Below are 10,643 nucleotides of genomic sequence, written 5' to 3'. Positions count from 1 at the left end.
CCATCAAGTTGATCTCTCTTTGTTATACAGCAACTTCCCACTAGCTATCTATTTTACATTTGGTACTGTATATATGTCTATGCTACTCTCTCACTTCTTCCCAGCTTCCCCTTCGCCCCCTGCCCCCCCCAACCCCGTGTCCTCCAGTCCATTCTCTGCATCTGCATCCTTATTCTTGCCCTGTCACTGGGTTCATCAGTATCATTTTTTTTTTTTTTAGATTCTGTATACATGAGTTAGCATACAGTATTTGTTTTTCTCTTTCTGGCTTACTTCACTCTGAATGACAGACTAGGTCTATCCACCTCATTACATATAGCTCCATTTCATTCCTTTCTATGGCTGAGTAATATTCCATTGTATATATGTGCCACATCTTCTTTATCCATTCATCTGTTGATGGGCATTTAGGTAGCTTCCATGTCCTGGCTATTGTAAATAGTGCTGCGATGAACATTATGGTACATGTTTCTTTTTGGATTATGGTTTTCTCTGGGTATATGCCCAGCAGTGGGATTACTGGATCATATGGTGGTTTCCCCAACTGTATTTAAACTGCCTTCTGTGACAATGAGAACGCTGACTCCTATTATCTTAAATATATTAATTATTTGATCAATCTCCCCTTATATCATCAATCTTCCAGAACCACTCCTTCTTTTCTTCCATACAAGTACCTGCCTCACATTGCTAGACCTCTCATTCCAGACTGTCTCCTATGTGGAACACTGTTTTACTTTCTTGAGTTATGATATCTTATGCTTGGCTGTTCTCAGGGAATGGTGCCCTCCTTACCCTGCTTGGGCTTGGGTGCCCCAAACCAGAACACTCCTTTTTAGGGGACTCCCCATCCCCACCCCTGTCACCTGTGAAGACAGTTATCAGCTACAGCTAATAGCTGTAGGATTAAATTGCTTTAAAAAGAAAGAAGAGAAGAAGAAAATGAGGAAGAAGAAAAAGAAGATTTAGTGGTATTGGATAAAAGGTAATTACATTTGTCTTTAGGTGAGTAATAGTGCAACCCTAAAGAGTTTCCTCAGGACCTGGAAGGCCTCAGAGACATATAAATAACTCATTGATCACTTGTAATATTATTTATATTGTATCTTTAAATTAAATTGAAGCTTTCTTCTAAGGAAGTCAAAGAACCTATAGCTGTCATTTCACATATCTTCTTCCCTCTGCTGCTGGGGAAAGACAAATGATGTACTTATCAAGTGATCACATTTTTAAAGTTCCAAATCAAGATTCATGATTGAGGGAATTTAGGAGGAGTGAGGTATGATATTCAATTTTAAGTCTTTTTTCCCCTAGATCATTAGCAAAATCTAGTCTTTTAAGATATTTTGCTTTATGAAAAAAATGATTTGCGTCAATACTTGGGTCAAGGGGCATGGAGAAGGTTAGCAGTTAGAGAGGACATAGTACTGAGAAATGATTGATAACAAGCAGCAGGAATTTGTATGCAGATGAATCCATATACAGAGTTAGTAGAAAAAGATATCTGTGGTCAGAAATGATCCAGGGGTTTAATGTTAACATAAAGCTCTACTCAAGTTAAATTCTATTCTTTATTATGGTGTATATGTGTAAGTTCTAAAATGCTTCTAAGATCCAGGACTGAGCAAACCAAAGCAGGAAAACTTTTTGAAAATTTTAAATTAGGTAAGATTTTTTTTTTACCATGTTAATAGTCATGGTTTCATAAACACAATGAAAAGCATCATTAAAGTATTCTAGCAATTTTCAAAAGTCCTGGGTAGTAATTTCAGTTATTTTGGCCTCCAGAATATGACTTCCAGTTTGCAAACAAAGTCATAAATTCTTAAAGCCAAAAGCTACAGAACTCCCAAAGAACACCACTATGTATGCAAATTGAGGCATCAGGTGTGAATAAATACAGATATTAAATGGGAATTGTCACATTCCAAAAGGCACTTCAATACTCAAAAGACTCTATGTCCTACTTCAACTAAAATTCCCAAGCATGAAGACCTCCTAAATTTCTCAAAGGTAGACTACATGGAACATAAATTTTTCTATAAAAATAACCTTGACTCTGAAAAGTAAAATGTGTATAAAATTCTTAATAATAATAAAGGGGTGTATACTCAAGACACAGAAGCATCACAGACTCTTTCTTCATAGGTATATTTATTTACGCATTTATTTATTCATTTATTTATTTTACAAATAACATGTAGGTCATGTGTATTAATTCTCACACATCTCAAATTTTCAAATACATTTTTACTATATTTAATTGTAAAATCTGTTTTCAAACTGTCAGCTGAGAGTTTAATGTGGCCAGTTCGCAGCTTGTCACAATGTAGTATTAAAAACCACAGAAAGGAAAGAACCTGCAAGAAACAAAAAGAATCAAAAGAATATTTTTTTGGTTTTAAATCAGACAAAAGAACTGTCATCAAATTCTTTAGATTTGAATATTAAAATCCATTAATTCCAAATCAGTCTTTTGAGCCAGATTATCTCATTGTTTACTCTCCTTGAACCCTAATTTTCTTAAGTTAAAAAAAGGAAAATAAGATACTGCAGAAGGAATCTTTTCTTATGTTAAAGAATTTAGCACAGTGCCCAGCATGATAGGTACACAAAACATTAATTCTTCTCATCCTCTTTCTATTTCTTTTTTAAATTGAAGTATAGCAGACTTACAATGTTATATTAGTTTCAGGTGATAGCGATTTGATACTTTTAATAATATTTTTATACTCTAAAGTTATTATAAAATATTGGCTATATTCCCTGTGCTGTACAATCTATTCTTGTATCTTATTTATTTTGTACCTAGTAATTTGTACCTCTTAATCCCTTTCCTCTATTTTGCCCCCTCTCCATTTTGTTCTCTGGACAGTGAATCTGTTTCTGCTTTATTATATTCATTCATTTGAGGAGTCTCCATTCTGTTTTTCAAGATGGCTGCACCAATTTACATTCCCACCATCAGTGAAGTAGAGTTTCCTTTCTCCATATCCTTGCCAACACTTGTTATTTCCTGTCTTTTGGACCATAACCATCATTTTTTAAAAAATTAACTAATTATTCATTTATTTTTGGCTGCGTTGAGTCTTCGTTGCTGGACACAGGCTCTCTCTAGTTGTAGTGAGTGGGAGCTACTCTTTGTTGTGGTGCACAGACTTTTCATTGTCGTGGCTTTTCTCGTTGCAGAGTACGGGCTGTAGGTGAGCAGGCTTCAGTAGCTGTGGCACGTGGGCTCAGTAGCTGTAGCTTGTGGGCTCTAGAGAGCAGGCTCAGTAGTTGTGGTGCACAGGCTTTGTTGCTCCATGACATGTGGGATCTTCCTGGACCAGGGCTCAAACCCGTGTCCCCTGCATTGGCAGGCAGATTCTTAACCCCTGTGCCACCAGGGAAGTCCTGACCATAGCCATTCTGAGAGATGTAAAAGTGGTATCTTGTGGTTTTGATTTGCATTTCCTGATGATTACTGATGTCAAGCATTTTCATGTACCTCTTGGATATCTGTATGTCTTCTCTGGAAAAATGTCTGTTCAGATCCTCTGCCCATTTTTAAACTGTTTTGTTTTTGATATTGAGTTGTATGAGCTCTTTATATATTTTGGATATTAACCCCTTATCAGACATATAATTTGCAAATATTTCTCTCATTCAGTAGGTTCTCATTTTATTTTGTTGATGGTTTCCTTGATGTGCAAAAGCTTTTTAAGTTTAATTGGTTCCCATTTGTTTATTTTTGCTTTTGTTTCCCTTGCTTGAGGAGACATACCCAAAAAGATATTGCTAAGACCTATGTCAAAGAGTGTACCATCTGAGTTTGCTGCTAGAAGTTTTATGGCTTCAGGCCTTGCTTTTAGGTCATTAATCTATTTTGAGTTTATTTTTGTGTATGGTGTGAGAAAATGTTCTAATTTCATTCCTTTCCATGTAGCTGTACAATTTTCCCAACACCGCTTATTGAAGAGCTCACTCTTTTCTATTTACTCCTCAAAGCAACACTGAAAATAAGACACTAGGACACTTACTCGAAGGATCAAGAAACTGAGGCTCAGGGTTTAAGTGACATGCTTATGGCCAGGCAGGTAGGAAAATTTGAAAACAAGCTTAAAACACCATACTCCTGATATATAATTAATTTTTTTTGGGGGGGGGGTCCATGCTGCAATGCATGAGGGATTTTAATTCCCTGACCAGGGGTCAAATCCATGCCACTTGTAGTGGAATTGTGGAGTCCTAAGCACTGGAAAGCCAGGGAATTCCCCAAAATCTTCTTCCTTTATGTAGTGCTGCATAGGTATTCACTGTAAATGGAAACATTACTCTTTAATTATAAAATTGACATGAATTCTACATTAATTTTATAAGGGGCCACAATGTATAAAATTTAGAGCAGTTGCAAATTCAACAAGAAAAAAAATGCAATTCTGCTCTCTATAACTGTATACTCTGATGTCATACCATACATGCATTTATATTACATGAATTCAACTGTTTATGCTCATTGAGAAAAAGACAGAGGAGTAATTTAAATATTCTGGGTATATCTGCCAGCCAGAGGAAATAATAACATATGTCCTTGAAGTAAGCGTGAGATTGGAGTCCTGAGTCTCTTGCCCTCTTAGTCATTTCAGCTCCCTCATACATTTCAGTGTGTGAGCTTCACATTTTACAAAGAATGATTCCAGTCAAAAATACATACTTTTCATGAAATGGGATTCCTGCATGTAAGCCAACATTTCAATTGATCCTAATAAAAGATGCTGTGAATCCTTAAGCACTGAAATATAAAATATATATGTATTACAAGCAATAGTACATTTTTTAAACAGAAATTTATTGTGGAAAATATCATACTCATATAGCCATTATTGTGTTAAGAACCCTCCAGGTACCCATCACCAAACTTCAATCATCAGCAACTCATAAATAGCCATATTTCATCTACATTATCACACCCCTGATTTGTCTCTTCACTGGATTATTTTGAAGCAAATCACAGATACCATATCAACTGTGTTCATAAATATTTCAGACTACATCTTTAAAAATATTAAAAATTATATATAATGGACTTACTAGATGATTTGGAGGGCTTTTCTGGGATAATTTTTTACTTCCATATGATGTGATGTGCTTTACATTTGATACCTCATTTAATACGATAAAACCCCAGTGAAGTAGTTAATTATATTCACTTCAGAGAATAGAAAACTGAGAAGTTAAAAAGAAAAAGAAAAATCCTTGCTTAAGGTCACCAAACTGATAATTGACAGGATTAAAACTCATGTCTTTAGATCTGTAGCTCTTAACCACTAACATACACAGCTATGAACATTTTAATCCATATTATCTTTACAGTCAATTTTCCCAGTAGCGGGACTTCCCTGGTGGTGCAGTCGTTAAGAATCTGCTTGCCAATGCAGGGGACATGGGTTCGAGCCCTTGTCCTGGAAGATCCTACATGTCACGGAGCAACAAAGCCTGTGCACCACAACTACTGAGCCTGTGTGCCACAACTACTGAAGCCTGTACGCCTAGAGCCAGTGCTCCACACTAAGAGAAGCCACTGCAATGAGAAGCCCACACACCACAACGAACAGTAGCTCCCCTTACCCCAATTAGAGAAAGCCTGCACCCAGCAACAAAGACCCAACACAGCCAAAAATAAGTAAATTAATTTAAAAAGTTTTTTTCCCAATAGCAAAAAAAGTCTTCAAAACTTTAAGTTGAACACTCATACAAACAACAAAGATTACAATCTGTCTACTACATATGATGCCATATATAGAAGATTGCAACGGTTAAGGAAGACTTTCTGAAGAAGATATCCTAAGAGAAATACTTAATGCATGAGTAGGTATTAATCAGATGAAGAGAGAAAGAGCAGAGAAAGAAACATTTGTAATGGCATGGAACCCAAAGAAGACATTCTAGAAAACTTCAAATTCACTAATGGTTGGTTTATAGAGAATAAGAAATATTATCAAAGATGAAGGCAGAAAAGTCAGAGCCCAGATCATAAATACCAGTGTATAACATGCTAATTATTTTAAAAATTATTTTCAGTTGGGAAGTAACAAAATCAGACTAGCTTTCCAAAGATCAGTCTCTCAGTGGTGTGGAGAAATGGGTCTTGGTGTCATGCTGAGGAAGTAAGCATGAGATAAAAAAATCAGAAAAGTGATACTGAACTAGTCCATATGAGGTGCCTGTGTGTCATGTCATCTAGGTGTAGCTTGCAGTATAGAGTTGGATGTGTGGATTTCAGCTTAGGGGATATGTCTAACCTAGGAAACTAGATGTGGGAGTGGTATAAGGATGGTGGGTCATTGAACCCGTGTGGCTGGATGTTTCACTTACAGCAAAATGTGCAATGAAGACAGTAAAAACCCAAGGACACGACCTTGGCAAGAACAAAATAAAAGGCATAGATGGAAGAGGGGAAGGCCATAAAAGAGACCAAGAACAAGAGGCCAAAAGGGTGGGAGGACAACCAGGAGACAGGAGAATTTTTGAAGAACAAAAGGGAAAATTATGACATTTAAAGTTTTAAGGAATTAAAACCAAGATAATATGTGATCAAAGTGCATAAAATCACACATGTGGTGCTTATATTTAGTAATTAGCCCAAGCATCATAAAAGCAGTGTTATTCTTAGAAGTATGCATGACATCATTTTTATGCATATGTACGTACATAATGTAGAGCTAACTCTAAATCTTGTGCTCTAGACATAATATAGGCAAAAAAAATCTCAAATACATTTATATGAAACTCAGGTACATTCTTGGATTTATAATTCATTCATTTATCCATTTGACAAATACTGATTGTACAACAAGGCATTGAGCTAGAATATTTGATAATCTCTCTTCTATGAAATCCTGAAAGAAATTCTGGTGGCACTTACTTCTTTTCCTCCTAGAGTAGAAGTACCTATATTCTTCTAGAGTGAATTGTAGTCTCTTAAGAGCAACAAAGGTGCTATGACTCAGTCTTCTAGAATATGGAAATTAGAATGAAGTCTTGCACATAAAGAAAAGTACAGGTAATATTTAGTGATTGGATGAAGCATGACAGTGGGAATAGAGGACTTTGTGATTGATTATATCCATCAACAACATGTCCCTGGGCACTGCCATCAGAGAGAGCATTTCTTGTTAAATGGGCTGATGCAGAACAGTTTTCCATGTGCTGCTTTGGAGAGATCATGTAATGAGTAATGACAATGGTCTTGGGTGATATGGCAAATGTGCATCACAACTTGAAAAAAAGTATTTCTTTTATAACAATATTGTGGCTTTCTATTTATTTGAGATAAAATTTTAACACTTTTATGACATCAGAGCTATTTTTTGTTCCTCTTCAAAATTTCTTACAATCCGTGTTTTTTTTTCTGTAGGTTTTATCTATAGATCTGTGGGGGTTGGGAGGCATTGCGCTCATTCAGTCATGCTGCTATCACTATGCCAACATTAAGGTTGGTGTATTTCTTGATGATGATGTGCTCTGTTCAGCATATTTTCTCTACCTTCATTTTATCTAAATACCAAAAATTTGTTGCCATTACTTTCTACATTAGTCATCACACAATGTTTGGCTATTTGAGTTATTTCTAATTATCTTCTTGTAAAAAATAGTTTTTTCTCTTGCCTTCCCACCCTTTAAATACATTAATACATTTTAACTTGCACTTTTTAGGCATAAATTAATATGTTAATTTTTTACTTTTAATTTTTTTTGAATTTCTATTCTTGACCCAATAAATATTGTAGTTGCTCTTCTGAAATCACAATAAATAGTCTATATTGCTTCAATATTTGGATCTTGAGATCTAAATACTTAATTTCATGTAACATTCTAAATGGATTAAGAAAATGCATTATTGCTTGTAAAAATGTAGAGTTTAAATAATTAAAGTGTAGTTGACTTACAACATTATATTGGTTTCAGGTGTACAACAGTTATTTGATATTTTTTAGATTGTACTCAATTTTTTTTTTTTTTGAAAAGTTAAAAATTCCTTAATTTTTTATTCCTGGTACCACTACCACAACTTACAGGGCAATATACCTGATGTAATGAAAAGAAAAAGAAAAAGACAAAGCTACAACAGATAAAAGACCTCAGGAATGTACATCTAATTGACACTACATTTCATTAATCAATAGCTGCACTTTTTGCAAACTGTGGCTAGGACAGTCCTGAACAAGAAGGGTTTCCTGTTTAAGCTGCAGTAACTTTTCTGACTATGGATCATAGTTCCTCCTGTGGCAGATTTTTACAGTTCCTCTAATGTATTTGGGATGATTGTCTCAAAGTAACCTGCAGCTTTCCTGACAACTCCTTGCTCTCTCTCCTGCTAAGAACTGTAGCCCTTTTCTTCTGAGTTTTTAGAACCTTCTGCTACCATATCCACCACTTCCACCACCAGATCCATAACCACCACCATAGGGACTGACTGAGCTTCTTCCACTAAAACTGCCCCCCTTCATGGGTCCAAAATCTGATTGCTGTTGTCCACTATAATTTCCAAAATCATTATAGTTCCCACCACCACCATAGTTACCTCCAAAATTTCCTCCTTCATTGTAACCATCATATCCTCCACCACCACCACCATATCCACCACCTTGGTTTCCATATCCTGGTCCACCACCACCATAGTCTCCTCTGCTACTATAACCAGGTCCACCACCATAGTTGCCACCATCACCTCCAAATCCATTATATCCACCATCACCTCCTCCATAACTACCTCTACTGCCACCACCTCCACCACCATAGCCTCCTCTCCCACCAAAGTTCCCACCACGGCCAAAGTTACCTCCTCCACCTCCAAAGTTTCCTCCATGACCCATAAAGTTGCCAGATCCACCTCCATGACCTCTTTGTGATCCAGCAGATTGCATTTCTTGTTTAGAAAGGGCCTTTTTCACTTCACAATTATGCCCATTAATAGTGTGGTATTTTTGAACAACAATTTTATCAACTGTATCATGATCATCAAAAGTTACAAAAGAAAATCCTCTCTTTTTTCCACTCTGCCTGTCTTCCATAACTTCTATGGTTTCAATCTTGCCATACTTTTCAAAGTAGTCTCTCAAATTATATTCTTCTGTATCTTCTTTAATACCACCAACAAAAATTTTCTTCACTGTTAGATGGGCACCAGGCTTTACAGAATCCTCTCTAGAAATAGCTCTCTTTGGTTCCACTACATGCCCATCAACCTTGTGTGGTCGAGCACACACACATTGCTGCATCCACCTCTTCAACACAAGAGTAAGTCACAAAACCAAAGCCCCTGGAACGTTTTGTTTGGGGGTCTCTCATCACCACACAATCTGTAAGTGTGCCCCATTTCTCAAAATGTTCTCTTAAGCTATCATCTGTAGTTTCAAAGCTCAGACCATCAATAAACAGTTTTCTCAACTGTTCTGGTTCCTTTAGATCATGGCCCTCCTCCCCCCGGCGGCGGTGGCGACGGCCGGAGTCGGGCTGGGGGCAACTGGGCAGTGGTTTTACCTCCATTTTGAGACCGTAGATTGTACTCAATTTAAAGTTATAAATATTAGCTATTATATCCTTGTATCTTATTTATTTTATACCTAGGAGCTTGTACATATTAGTCTCTTTCTCCTATCTTGCCCCACGCCACGCCCCTCTCCCCACTGGTAACCACTAGTTTGTTCTCTGTATCTGTGATTCTGTTTCTATTTTGTTATATTCATTAAATTTCTTTTTTTTAGATTTCACATATAAGTAAAAACACATATTGATAGTAGGTCTTTCCTGTCTAACTTATTTCACTTAGCATAACACCCTTCAGATCCATCCATGTTGTTGGAAATGGCAAAATTTCTTTCATTTTTATGGCTGAGTAATATTCCATTGATTGTTTTCTTCAGATATGTACCCAGAAGTGGAATTGCTGGACTATATGGTAGCTCTATTTTTAATTTTTTGAGAGACCTCCATACTTTTTTCCATTGTGGCTGTACCAATTTACAATCCAACACACAGTGTAGCAAGTTTCCCTTTCTCCACATCCTTGCCAACACTTGTTATTTCTTCTTTTTTGACCATAACCATTCTGACAGGTGTGAGGTAATAACTCACTGTGGTTTTGATTTGCATTTCCCTGATGATTAGTGATGTTGAGCATCTTTTCATGTGCCTATTGACCATCTGTATGCCTTCTTTGGAAAATAATCTATTCAGTCCCTCTGAGCATTATTTAATCAGATTATTTATTTTTTGATATTGAAGTAAGTTCTTTACATACTTCAAATATTAATCCCTTATCAGACAGATCATTTGTAAATATCTTCTTTCATACAGTAGGTTAGGTTTTTGTTTTGTTGATAGTTTCCTTCACCATGAAATGCTTTTAAGTTTTATTAGGTACCATTTGTTTATTTTTGCTTTTGTTTTCCTTGCCTGAGGAGACATATCCAAAAAGATATTGCAAAGACCTATATCAAAGAGCATACTGCCTATGTTTCCTTTTAGGAGTTTTATGGTTTCGGGTCTTTAATCCATTTTGAGTTTATTTTTGTATATGGTGTGATGAAATGTTCTAATCTTATTCTTTTACACGTAGCTGTCCAGTGGTCCCAACACCACTTATTGAAAAGACTGTC

General features: G+C 36.2%; 1 pseudogene; it reads right to left on the bottom strand.

Annotated features, from left to right (window-relative positions):
• Window positions 1–8,353: 8,353 nt before the first annotated feature.
• On the bottom strand, window positions 8,354–9,531 carry LOC130855683 (heterogeneous nuclear ribonucleoprotein A3-like; annotated as a pseudogene).
• Window positions 9,532–10,643: the final 1,112 nt, after the last annotated feature.

Source organism: Hippopotamus amphibius, chromosome 6 (assembly GCF_030028045.1).
Source record: "Hippopotamus amphibius kiboko isolate mHipAmp2 chromosome 6, mHipAmp2.hap2, whole genome shotgun sequence".
Classification (NCBI taxonomy): Eukaryota; Metazoa; Chordata; class Mammalia; order Artiodactyla; family Hippopotamidae; genus Hippopotamus; species Hippopotamus amphibius.
The sequence above is the reverse complement of the archived record's forward strand: the minus strand, read 5'-3'. Positions and strand labels throughout refer to the sequence as shown.